The following is a 13,869-nucleotide window of genomic DNA, read 5'->3' on the forward strand; positions in this document are numbered from 1 at the left end:
ATATGCTTTAACACACATATGTGTGTAGAACAGATTATTTTTTAAAACGGTTTGAATGATTGATTCATAAAGACTTTACTTATTTCATTACTGGATAAATCGGCGCTCTAGCAGTTAATAAACAGAACTGCATGCGTCTTGCGGAAGAACATTGTTGCCGGAGCTACTTCTCTCTGTTTATGTCCATGACGAGTCACGCAGGCATTGGGCTACTCCGCAGCAGCTGCGATCCGCCGGCCAGTCTAAAGAAGTCCGAGTGTTAACGCTTATTACAGGCTTTACGTAGTGATTCAAGATAAGACAAAAACACGGTTTGAAAAAAAAACATTATGATGCACTCGCTCATTGTATATATTTTGTAAATTCTGAACACAAAAAATATACGGACTGCATCTGTTTTGACCACTACCGTCAATGTTTACTCAAACTATAATCTCACTAATTCTGTAACGGAAATCATTTGAATATGTGAAACAAATAAATATTGAGACTGTGTGATTGTAAAGCAGTTTCATATCGACAACTGCTCTCTCTCTCTCAGCGCAAACAGATTTGAATGTAGGCTAGAGAGTGACTCGGCGGTCGGCGCGCGCAGCGTGCGTGTGTCTGTGTGTGACAAATGCAGAGCGTGTGAAAGCAAATCGCAACTTCAGCGGTGAAGTTTTTGTCATTTAGGAATAAGACGGCGTCTTCTACTCCCAGCACTTAGCCCACATGATGATATCGCATCGGCATCAGAACCGTTTTCAGAACCGAAACTTAGGAATTTTGCACGGTTCCGGTATTTTTTCAAAAACACAACCGGTTCTGGAAAAGAACCGGTTCTCGGTTCCCAACCCTACTTATAATGTAATTATAAGTAATGTGTGGTTTTTAAGCTATTTTGTGTATATTGTGAGAGGTGTGTTTCCTAATTAAAGTAATGTGTGGTTTTTAAGCTATTTTGTGTATATTGTGAGAGGTGTGTTTCCTGTATTAAAGGAGAACTCCGGCGAACAATGAACCTTTGGTCTAATAAAACATCGGTACATAGTCAACCGTTCTCTGAGATTTGTTTTCATGATAATCGAATGTAAAGAGTTTTATCTCTAAAAACTGTTTAGCGTATAATGCTAGTAATGGGGGCATTGACTACGTAAAAAGAAATCGCTATTTTATACCACTAACAAGGCTCAAAATAGCCCCACACTAACGCAGTAACATAATGAGGCTCCATATATGCAAAACGAAGCATTGAGAACTTTGTAAGTGTACAGACCGTTTAATAAGAAGATACTTTATGAAGACAGTTCACTTCGTGTATACAGACAGGAGCCATAAAAATAGTCTCGATAAGTCGATCCCCGAACGCCGTTCATACAGTTCAGAAGTTCGCTGAACTTCATACAGTTCAGATCACTCAGCACGACGTTCGTGGTTTGACTTATCAAGACTATTTTTTAAGATGGCTCCTGTCTGTATACACGAAGTGAACTGTCTTCATAAAGTATCTTCTTATTAAACGGTCTGTAAACTTACAAAGTTCTCAATGCTTCGTTTTGCATGTATGGAGCTTCATTATGTTACTGCGTTAGTGTGGGGCAGTGGGGTAACTTTGTTTTAAAAAGTGGGTGGGACATGTGTATAAATAAATGAATCACGTGACGCGTGAATAAAAACATAAATCCGACTTTAAAACATGTCCAGTGGAATAGCCTATACAGAAAGTCCTGTAAAATTAAACGAATAAATTGACCTAATAATATGAATAAAAATTATAAAAACAAAAATATCCATAAAAGTTTTTAAAGTAAATTAACTATTAAGCCAGAATTTTGATAACTGATTTTTTGCAGAACACACGATTAAAATTTAAATTGGCTTATATCCATTGTACACACAAACTGCTGTACAATTAAACGAATAAATGGGCCTAATAATATAAATAATAATAAAAAAAAGTGTATAAACAAAAATGTAAAAAATAAAATAAAATAAAGGCCTACATAAACATTTTAAAAGTAAATTTAAAAAAAAAAAAATAACTATTAGGCCAACATTTTGATAACTAAATGTTTGCACAGCGCTCACAAATAAAATAAAATTATGCTTATATCAATTGTAAAATGCTGTAAAATCAAACGAATCAATGGGCCTAATTATATATAAATTAAACTTAAAAAAAGAAAGAAAGAAAGAAAATGAATTGCTTTCCTTATCTACAGTTCTTTTGAGTTCACCTTCAAGAACACAAGTTTGGACAATGTCTGAGGCTTCAGACTCATGCGGTTGTTGCGGAGAAAACCGTCTCTGCCCTTGCAGACCCGCTTGGGATGCTGAACACAATGCGAGCTTCTTTAGCCAGGCGGGGAAAAGAAATGGAGTCAGACTCGTGGTGTGAGCGGAGCGAAATTGGAGCGGGAAATAGGGCGACGCTCAGTCCTTTAAAAAAAATGCCCCTTTGCGCTCTGTCCAAGATCCGCCCGCTCGCGCTCCACTCCGCTCACATGCTCTGCACCGGAACGAACAAATAGTCTCCGAAACGGATTGAAGCGCGCATGTGAAAACTGTGTGTGAGCCACGAGATACACTGTAACCGCGCTACCGATCGCAAGCGGCAAAGAGCACTTTGATCACTTGATTTAAAAAACAACCTATTTCAGGGCTAGATCGCTTCTTTTATTTTACAAACGAACTAAATTAATGGTCTGTCAGTTGGAGATGTTTTATTTATTTCTACTGTTAGATCCGTGCCGCGAGAGCTTTTAAAAGTGGTGGGGACATGTCCCACCCGTCCCACCCGCAAATTACGCCCCTGGTGTGGGGCTATTTTGAGCCTTGTTAGTGGTATAAAATAGCGATTTCTTTTTACTTAGTCAATGCCCCCATTACTAGCATTATACGCTAAACAGTTTTTAGAGATAAAACGCTTTACATTCGATTATCCTGAAAACAAATCTCAGAGAACGGTTAAATATGTACCGATGTTTTATTAGACCAAAGGTTCATTGTTCGCCGGAGTTCTCCTTTAAACATATATCCGCTTGTGTATTTTTTAGGTAATTTAAAACTTTTTTTTGTTTGTTTGTGAACCAACTCCAAGAATATTCCATGTTATGAACTTCAACTGCATGAACCTATAATGTACATTTCATAGTTACCTTGTGTGAGTATAAGTCTGTGTGTGTGGATGTGAATGTGGTTGAGTGTGTGTGTGTGTAAATCTATGACAACAAATGACAAACAGGGAAAAAACAGGGAAAATATAGATACCTATAACCAACAACAGAACATATAAACAGTGGGCAAGACTATTTAGGTGCATTTAGAATACAATGTGCGTGCGTGGTGCAAGTGGTTTAATGAAAGAATATGAGGAATATAAATTGAATATAAATTGAGCATAAACGGATTGGAAATGTTACATTGCTATTTTCAATAATTAGTAAAGTCAGGGAGTAGTGTCTTTGTCTCTAAACAATTGTCCATCAATATATAATTTATCCACTGTGATGATTGCTTTTTTACCTTGGTTGATCATTGTCTTGCAGATGGGGAAAAGTAGCTTACGTCTGCGGATGATCTCTTGTGGATATTGGTCATTGAGTCCGTAATGAGTCCCTTTGAGCTGTCGTCCTTGTCGCTGAACCAGTACTTTTTGTTTGAAATGTTCAAATTTGGCGATGATGGGGCGGGAACGGGTGGAGTTGACGTGTTTCTGTCCTATACGGTGAACGCGGTGGAAGGTGATGTGCTCCACAGTCTCCGGTGTAAGTTTGAGCTGATTAACCAGGAAGTCCTTAAAGTCCCTGTAAAGTCAATTCCACAAAAAAGTTCTAAACACATTATAAATGTTACATATGTATTGCTAAAACATATTACAAAGTCTGTGAACTGTGAAGTACTGAAATGTGGAGTTAGACCGTTAAACAGTTTTTCACCATTGCAATTTTACGGATTAATTCGGCGGGGCTAAAACAGGGCTCCGTGACGCACTGGAACCCATGAGCTGCTGGACACCCCCCTATTTGATGACACACAGAGTCTGATCTCCCTCTCTCCACACACACTCCCCGAGCACACCGCTCACCGCTCAATCGCTAATGACTGTCAGTACTATTAGTTACTACAGCTGAGCCTACAGTTTTCTAGCTAGCTATGCCTTCGACACGGACATGCATGGGCTACTACCTGGATGCGATCATGTACAAAACAGATCGGTATCTTCGTTTAAATTCCCTTAAAAACGATCACATCAAGAAGAGGTTTTTAGAGAGCCTAACGTTACCTTGATGAAGATCCAGGGCCGGCCCGAGGCATAAGCGAACTAAGCGGCTGCTTGGGGCCCCCTGGCCACCAGGGGGCCCCCAAATCGAGGTTATTTTTAGGGCCCAAGCCCTGAAAGGGCGAAGGCCCTATTGTTTTCCTTAGGATTATTCTTTTCTATTATTATTATTATTATTTTTCTTACGACTATTCGGGCACTTTTGGGGCCCTTAACATGCTCGAAAACTCTTGAAACTTTGCACACGGGTCAGAACCCGCGGCCATCAGAGCCGGGCTGAAGATGGTACCCGGGCGTGGCAGGGGGGCTCGTCAGCGCCCCCTGGAATGGGGTCCGAACACTTGGTCCATAACTCAAACACGCTTGCATGTAATAATATGAAACTCGGTACGCATGTTGATCTCATCGTTTCATCTATACCTCGCGCTTTTACTTTTTACCCCAGCCCAACAGGAAGTCGGCTATTGAGGTTTGTTTGTAAAACGCTCGCAATGTTATTTGAAATACTCCTCCTAGAGCTTTGATCCAAATTCGACGATACTCGGTCAGCGTAAAGTGAAGACATTGAGGATGAAAGCTTGTGTGGGGATTTTTGATATCTCGAACGGTTTGGCCGTGGCGAGGAAACGAAATCATGGCGAGAAACGTGAAACAGGAAGTTTGTTATAACTTCAGCATACATTAACTGATCTTGATGAAACTTCAGCAGTATGTTCGCTGTAAGAGGACGATCACATGGATGTGACTATTGTGAGTCAAAGTTATAGCGCCACCAACTGGCAGCAGGAAGTGTGTCACTTTCAAAATGCTTTGATATCACCCTTTTATTTTTACCCGATTTGCTTCAAACTTCATATGTATAATGTAAACATACGGCAGATATAGACCTGTGAATGGATTCTTGATATCTTTGAAACTGTTGCCGTGGCGACGCATCAAACTTTACCCTTCTTTTAGGATGCTTTTAGGATGCTTTTGAGACCCTTAGCATGCTTCAAAATGCATGAAACTCGACAGACACATCACATTTATTAGCCAGTAGACACGTGCAATGTTTCAGAAACGGGCGTGGTGAGGGCTCAGTAGCGCCACCTTTTGACAAAAGTAGGGTTGTTAGTTTTATCTACAGTTACAAAAATCGGTATGTATATTGTACTCCTCGAGCCGGACAACTTTCTAATTGACACTCATTAGCTAGGACCCACAGAAAGTCAGATATGTTTGTTTGAATGTGGTCTTGCTTAATCTGAGCCTACATCTCTGTCTTTGCCTGTCTGTGTATGTGTGTGTGTTTGTAGGGGGAGGGGTCTTAACCATTTCACTCCTGTGTGTATGGCCTGCATAAAAAATAAATGCCTTAAGCCTGGTATTTTTTTTAATAAGTTTTTTATTTTTTATAAGTAAAGGCATATAACCAGTTTAATTGTAGTGCATTAATAGTTTTATAGGTTTATTAATTAAATTAACTTGGTCCATAAACTTGATCTGAAAATTTGGTCCATAAATCAAACACACTTGCATGTAATAATATGACTTGAGTGTTAATCACATCATGTTTTCAGTTTGAATATAAAATATATAAATTATGTAAAAAAAATAAAGTTGATCCAGCTGGAGCGCAGGCTGAGAATAGCGCTGTCATGACTGGATCACGAGATCATCAGTCATGCCCTCTCATACCTTACGCGCACACCACGCCCACTTACATCAGATCACATCAACATGTCAGCCGGAGGGATAACGAGGGTCGTCGTCGCTTTTGGATTCAAGAATTTCTTACAACAAGATGGCAAAAGAACAGCGCTTTGCAAGACATGCAACGTTAAGATCGCGGACAGTCAGATGACAACCTCCAATTTCGTCCGTCATTTGAAGAGCCATTCTGCCCACTGTGCCCAGTAAGTGCTTGTCAATTTGTTAATGTTATCTGGTTAGCTCGTTCGTAGTTAGCTAGCTAATGTAAGTTAAAGGAGAACTCCGGCGCAAAATTACACATTGTTACCTAGTCAACCGTTATCTGAGATTTGTTTTCATGACTGCCGAATGTAAATAGTTTTATCTATAAAAACAGTTTAGCCTATAAGTGACGTCCGACATTCTGCATATTGTGTTATTTTGTTAAGCCCCACTAAAGGCATAAAAAACTGTAAAGCACAATCAAGTTTTCACACTATATTCCAAGACTTCTAAAGTCATTCAATAGCTTAATGTGTGGTAAAATTAATATTTTAGTCTCTAAGTTAAAGTTAACGGAAAGTCATCTCGCCTCAGTCATTCTCCATGCATCAGCATTAGCGCGTCGCGTTCGGTTGCGACAGTAACACGACGACACTCTCTTCAAGATCAATGTTCCCAATATTATACTTTATTTGTAGATAAGGCATAAAGGTCTATGATTTGCATAAAATGACTATCTTGCTGGAGTGGAGTTTATTGCCCTTTAGAATACACTAAGCATTAGTGCTGCACGATTAATTATATCGCAGTCGTAATAGCGATCTCAAACCTATGCAATTATATAACGCAAAATGCCGCGATTTTATATGAAATAAACAAAGTAGGGCTATTAGCGCAGCATCTCTTCTTTTTTTGTCATCCTTTGACTAGTGTTACAAGATCCCCCTCTTATTGGTTCAAATGCCTTTTCGCATTTTGCACGACAAGAAGTGAAAAGCTGCCTGTGAGTGCCCTAGATTAGAATAGATGAGACTCGCATAATGCGCATGCACTGACCGTGTGCCAGCCCAGAATAAACAGTTCTCTTTCGAGCTTGAACGAACAATAGCACACACAATTATGCCAAAATGTGATTTTGTCTAGTATCTTCATAACATAAGAAAAGTCTATGGATGAAAAGAGTTGTGCTATGAGGCGCGTGTGAGATCCGCGTCTCGGCAACGGGTGCTCTTAAAGGGCCAGCAGCGAATAAAGCGTTCTTTCAGTAAAGTTAAAAGAACAAAGGGAAATTAGAAAATTACTCACTGATCTTGAGTAAAGAACTTTTGTAGCTTTAATAAGGATTATTATATATATAATTTATGATTCAGGCAGCGCAGACTGTTTGATAACTTTATTCAATTTCTGTACCTGTTAAGACAGGAAGGGCACAGGTAAATATGTTTTTTATTATGGGTTTATGTGGGGATTGTTTGAAGTTCACTTAATTTAAAAGCTGTTATATATTTTTTTTAAGCGTAATAATTTTTTAAAAAGTTGATGGCTTTCAATTGATGGAATCACTGTAATGTTGGTTTGGTTGATGGTTTATTGATCATTATAGGTGTTATCAATCATTTATTGTTGTTGTTGTTTTTAGTTTGAGTTGAGAAATAAACATTAATCTGTGTGTGCATTTTACTTTAGAACCAAGCAAGTTGGACTCATGAAACCATTTTATTATATCGGAGTCGCAAATCGCAATTGCAATATTGGCTCAAATATGACATTTTCCCAAATCGTGCAGCCCTACTAAGCATAGATTATAGATACCATCCCTTCGCTATGTTCTTTTCAATGTGAAGCGTTGCGTGCTGTGACTTGGTGTTGCTTCAAGTGCATCATTCTGCACACGGGATGCGCATGATTGCTTATAATACTTTGGGGAGACAAGGGGGCGTGGCCTAAGGGAATAGCACTCGTGATGTTAAGTGATGTTACCCCGCCATCGCTGATACAACCTTTAGCAGTCATGTTTTTGCTTCTTGAGAGAGAGAGAAAGTGTGTGTGTGTGTGTGTGTGTGTGAGCAATGGCGGTTCTAGGCGGGGGCCTGGGGGGGCCAGTGCCCCTGCGACAACAAGCTTGGACCCCCTTGTGGCCCCCTAAATGTGGAGTCAGTGTGAAATATTTTTTTATAGTGTGTCACGCATTGAGCATGACAGTCACTCGTTTCAGTCTTTTGTCTCACACTCCCGTCACACATTGTATTTCTCATGCGGAAAAACTATTAATAATATATTTAATATACGCAATTTCTCTGGCCGCGCCGCTCTCACGTGAGAATCAAGCGCGTCTCGCCTGGAGTTCAGCAGTCGACCCTGCTACGCATCAGCCAATCAAAAAAAGAGAAGTGCTACTACATTGGTTGTTAGTTTTATCTACAGTTACAAAAATCGGTATATACATTGTACTCCTCAAGCCGTACAACTTTCTAATACATAGTCATTAGCTCGGACCAAGAGGAAGTCAGATATTTTGGTCTGAATATGGTGAGCCTCTCTCTGAGCCTACGTCCCTGTATGGCAAGCCCTTTTAACATTTAAAAGCTAAGTTTGCCTATCCGGAATTAACATTGTAGATATCAACAACGTCTTTCTGTCTAGTCGTTACACTTTGGATAGTTTGTATTATCATTTAAGATATCTGTAACATAATTGTGACTAGTCGAAATGACAGAGTATGGCAAGCCGCTTTAACATTTAATCATGAAAGGGCCAAAGCCTTCGGCACCGCCACCCGGGTGCCTTTAGGTAACTAAAGGAACCGGGGTTGCGGTGCCTCCGGCTTGGGCCCGCCATCGCTGCTCGCAGCTATATTTTATTTTTATTTTTTTAGATGACTTAAACAAGTGACATAAATCAATGAATGAATGAATATGACTGAATGAATAGTTCAAGACAACAACATTCTGATTTAATGGTCAATATACCTGCCTACAAGTTACAACTGCTGCTCTGTCTGCCAGCGTTTAAGTCATACGTATAATCTTCTAGACACCTCGCGCGTGCATAGACAATTCGTGCGCAACTGCGCCTAGTCACGGTATCGGTTTAAGTTGGAGAAAATAGCCCGCAGGAGAACTTATCCTTCAAGGTGTAAGGGTAGCAGTTTGAATAAATAATAAACATAGCAGTTTGAACTCTTCTCCACTTTATTATACCACACATCAGATCTCCAAACACCCGCGACACTCCAGTAACCTAGCAAGTGCGCACGACCCATCTACGGCAAGCCCCGAGGGGAAAAATACATTGCATACACACATACAACGAGCGCCAGAACATCATAACCGGTATTATAGTAACAGACTGTGTTGATTATGTCATGTACTATATAACAAAGTCTGTTACAATAATAATAATAACAATAATAAAGATTTTGAGGATAGTTACTCTGTATTGAGACAGTTGAGAAATAGGCTAGTAATATTTTTAGTTTTCAACAATAGCCTCCTGAGACCCAGAAAGTTTTTTTTTTAATTTAGTTTTTTTTTTCATGTCATCACATTGTTTAGAGCATAATAAACAAATGGTAAAAAAAAAAAAAACCTTTTTGAAAAATTATATTTTATTCATATGTAATACTTTGTCCTCTGTAGTGGACACCAGGACTCAGTTGTTAAAATTAAATGACATACAATGTGTAGGCAAAAACAATGGGATTTTTTTTCCAATCACCAATACATTTTGGGGTTTCAGGATTTTTTTGAACTAAAATTTGTATAAAGATGATTATCAACTATGTTATGAAAGATATAATGGAATTAATTGATACACCAATTTACTTTATGCAATATATGGGTAAAATTGGCATAAATTAATATTCCCATTCAATGCAAAGTATCTATACACTGTATCTAATTTGCACATTAATGTGTTCTTGGAGCAACATTTAATGAGGAAAGAAGTGTAAGCATTGGCGTAATAATAAGCAACATTTTAATAATAATATCTAATATGTCATAAGAATATTGACGTATAATTTATTTACATATTCACTTGTTATGTCTCCCAGAATGCCTGATAAACATGATTTATGTCCTGATGTTCTCTACAGTGGACATGAATGAAATCAATGCCCTGTAACGGAAAGTCATTTTTTTCATTTGAAACCCCATAACATTTTCATGAGATGTTGGTTGATGAAATACAATTTGAAAAGTAGTTAGATTTAAATTATAATTACAATATATTACCATATTTCAATAAGAGTGCTACATTTGATCACTAAATTAATGTTAGACATTTTTAAAGACCAAGAAGAAGTTGTTTTCATGGTGAAACCTCCAAACATTTGGTATCTCTGTATTGCCCTGAATGTGCTCTTTACAGGACATCCAGAAAAAAAAATGTGACATGCATGGTGTCAGAGAAATACACTAAAATATAATGTCCACTACAGTGGACAAAAGTCTATTCCTGGGTCCCAGGAGGATAGGCCAAAGTATAATTGCTCTTACGTTTCTAATTTCTCAGTTTTGTCATAATTTTAGCAAATAATTTATTGTATATGTTTTGAGACAGTTTTAAGACTGTTTTCAAACTTTTTTATTTAAGTAGGCATCTATTTTTTTATTAATACATAACCTTAGTGTATTCATTTATAATGTATCATTTTTGCGTGACATTTATGTCAATAATCGTCAAACACAGGTGACTCCGCGTCGTGGGAGGGGCCCCCAAATCAAATTCTGCTTAGGGCCCCCAAAAGGCTCGGGCCGGCGCTGTGAAGATCTGATGATCACCGCAAACACCCGCCTCTGTAGTGATCATTTTACACTGGATCGTTTTATAAACTTTCCTCAGAGACAACTTGGATTCACTGATAATTCACTGATAATCCGCCCTTACTGGTGAACGGGGCCGAAACGACGATCTCCCGCCTCAGCTTTCATCCTCCCGTCTCCAAAAGCTAATAAGCTAATATCACTGTCAACAGCTTTCCCGTGAGTGGGCGTGGTTTCAGCACAGCCAGCGGACACGCCCCCAGAGTTTGAGAGCAGAGAATCTGTTCATTTTTTCATGATTTTGATAGCTTATTTTATGTACTTCCCGACTTTTTTTATCATTCAAATTTGGCTGGGTGGCTAATTATACATTTTTCTGTGGTGTGACAAACTCAGAACACATACTTAATTTTGACTTTACAGGGACTTTAACAGATTTTTCGGGGTCTTCGGTGGATGATTCAGGAATGCCGGAGAAGATTAGATTATCTCTCATACTGCGTGATTGTATAGCCAGGATGGTTTCTTGCATGGCTCTGTTCTCGGCGATGACGGAGGTAAGTTGAGTGTTTAGCTGAAAGGTTTGCAGTGAGTGTGTCCACGGAGCTTTTCAGTAATTTATTTTCTTCTGTGAGTGAATCGACTTGCTGTTGACTATATTCCAGGCTATGGCGGAGGTTTTGGAATTCTTTGTGGAGTACTTCGATTAGTGAAAGTCTAGAGTCCAGGTTAGATAAGCGCTCGTTGATTGATAAAAGTACGTCGGAACAGCAGTTTGTTTTGATCGGAGTGGAAGCTGGTGATGTTGGTGACGGCGAGGGATCGGTTGATAAGGGAGAGTCCGAAGTGCGTGGTTTTTTGGCTTTGCGTGATCGGCCCATTGTAACGTTACAGAGTCTGTTGAAGTGATGGTCAATGTAATCTTCCAGTTGGTCCAGGTCCGAGTTGAAATCCAGGTTTTAAGTAGTGATGTTACGTCTGGCTCCGAAGCTTGCTTCAAACTCGAAAGGTCATTGTAATGAACCACTGCTTCGGAGCTTGTATCATTACGTCACTAGTCACGTGAAAATGACGTCTGAAGCAAACACACTAGGTATGTTCGACATCGCCTGCGGCTGGATGCAACCGATCGGCGAGATTAGCCGCGTGCAGGCGGGGAGGAGTTGCAAACGGAGACGTGAAGTCGGACACTTTCTGGTTCCCGTAGTGACCGCTCACGTGGTGTTTGCATGCTTATACCACAGCTGAAGTGAAATAAATGCAACATTTGCCAAATAAACAGATATTTCAGACACATTTTCATTCAATACTTTACTGCTTCATACAGCATCTGTTTGAACTAGAATAAAGTTCAAAATAAGCCTATAATCAATGACATGGAATCAACGTTTTTTAATCAGTTTTATTTTGATAAACATGATAAACATGACACAATATAACATTGCGACTACATGAAAAGAGTGTTTACTGTTATAAAATACTGATTTGTGAGCTTTAGTGGAACTAAAGGTTTGAGAATAAACATGAAACGCACGTGATCGTTGTCATGCGGTGAATCCGGCAAATCGTGGAACAGCTGTGACATCATCAAAGCTCGTGCAGCCGCTCTTGAGAAGCTGCGCTGGCTGAGTCCTCCGGCTACTCTCGTATCGCTCTTGCGGTACTTTGATGGCATATGTCACAGTCACGTGGAGTCAGCGCTGCATCAAGTCGGACAAAATTTCTAACCGGCATGCACTGTTTCAAGTCAGCCGCCGCTCGGTCTGCGCAGAGCTGCATGAAGTCGAACAAGCCTACTGGTTCACTCCGTAGTGAAACGCCTGACTGCTTTGACAGCCCGATCCAGTGTTGACAGGTTTGAAACCTGGCGGCTGTATTTCTCATAAAAGTGAAGCCAAACCATGGCAACACCGTGGGTTAGTAGTAGGACTGGGTGTTTGGATTGGCCTTATTATTGAGAGTGGATTGAGTTTATTTTAGTGTTGTGATGGAGCCATATCGAGAAAGTCGTTCGCAATTTTGGGAACACTTTAAACTTATTTTCCCGAATAAGATTAGTTCTTTGACATTTCTGCATACAAATATTTTTCATATCTAGTGAATGATATGGAGAAAGACAGAAACTGTAAAAACCCTCTGCTACATTATTCAAGTTCAACCAGTTACACAAGCACATCCTTTCAACATACAAAAATATCAGTCCCACCAGTACAGTTACAGAGTTCTGGTGGTTCCCATAGGAAAGAAGCAGTAGCTAATGTCATGGTTTCAATACTCATGGAAAACATGGTTTAAATGGTAAAAGAAAATGGTTCCTTATTGGTATCTTAATTGAAACCATTAGAATTTCTGTGATAGTTTCCAGCTTTTTTTGAGCTGGTCTGATCTTCTGTCTAAAGAAATAATTACACACACTCATCATCATCCTTATTGTTTTATTATCAAGGTGAACACATGAAATTTATCCGTATCTGTAAAATTCACCTACATGAGTTTCACAGCACTAACACTGTTTCAGCTTTGATCGCTTCGGTAAACTCGTCATAAACGGGGCGTTAACACACGCCTACTTGCATTTTATGGTTGTCAGCTTTGTTGCATTACATTTACTTCACCAGGAGATGGTGCTGCCATTTCTATCTGAATGAAGCTTCGAGTAATGAACCATTTTCGACACAATAGTATCAGAAAGCAATAATGCTTCGAAACGCTGCATTTGGCCATCACTAGTTTTAAGCGGGTGATGTTGTAACGGAAAAAGCGAGAGATGAAAAAAAAAAAAAAATATATATATATATATATATATATATATATATATATACAAAGTTTGTCTTTTCTAGCAGTGGCGCGCTGCCATGTTGAATTTTGCACCCAACGCACACAAACACGTCAATACGTCATCCTACGTCATCATCCCAAAAAAAGAAGCTTTTTTTTTTTTCACTCCAAATGTACAAAAAATGAGCTCAATGTTAAAATTGACCGGAGTTCTCCTTTAATGCCTTTAATCTCCTTTAAAGCTCTTAATTTTGATCTATCAAAGTGCATATGGTTGATGCATTTAACTTTTTTTTTTTTTTATTATTACAAGGTATAAAATTCTCTTATGGGTGAGCATTTCAACCCATGGGTGAGTGTGTGTGTGTGTGTGTGTGTCCCCTC

At 39.1% G+C, this 13,869-nt stretch overlaps 1 protein-coding gene across 3 annotated transcripts in view; it reads left to right on the forward strand.

Moving 5' to 3' along the window:
- Nucleotides 1-13,869, forward strand: part of mppe1 (metallophosphoesterase 1) — a 106,991-nt gene that overhangs the window by 22,521 nt on the left and 70,601 nt on the right. The gene's annotated exons all lie outside the window — the stretch shown is intronic.

Source organism: Pimephales promelas, chromosome 22 (assembly GCF_988280905.1).
Source record: "Pimephales promelas chromosome 22, fPimPro1.hap1.1, whole genome shotgun sequence".
Taxonomy (NCBI): Eukaryota; Metazoa; Chordata; class Actinopteri; order Cypriniformes; family Leuciscidae; genus Pimephales; species Pimephales promelas.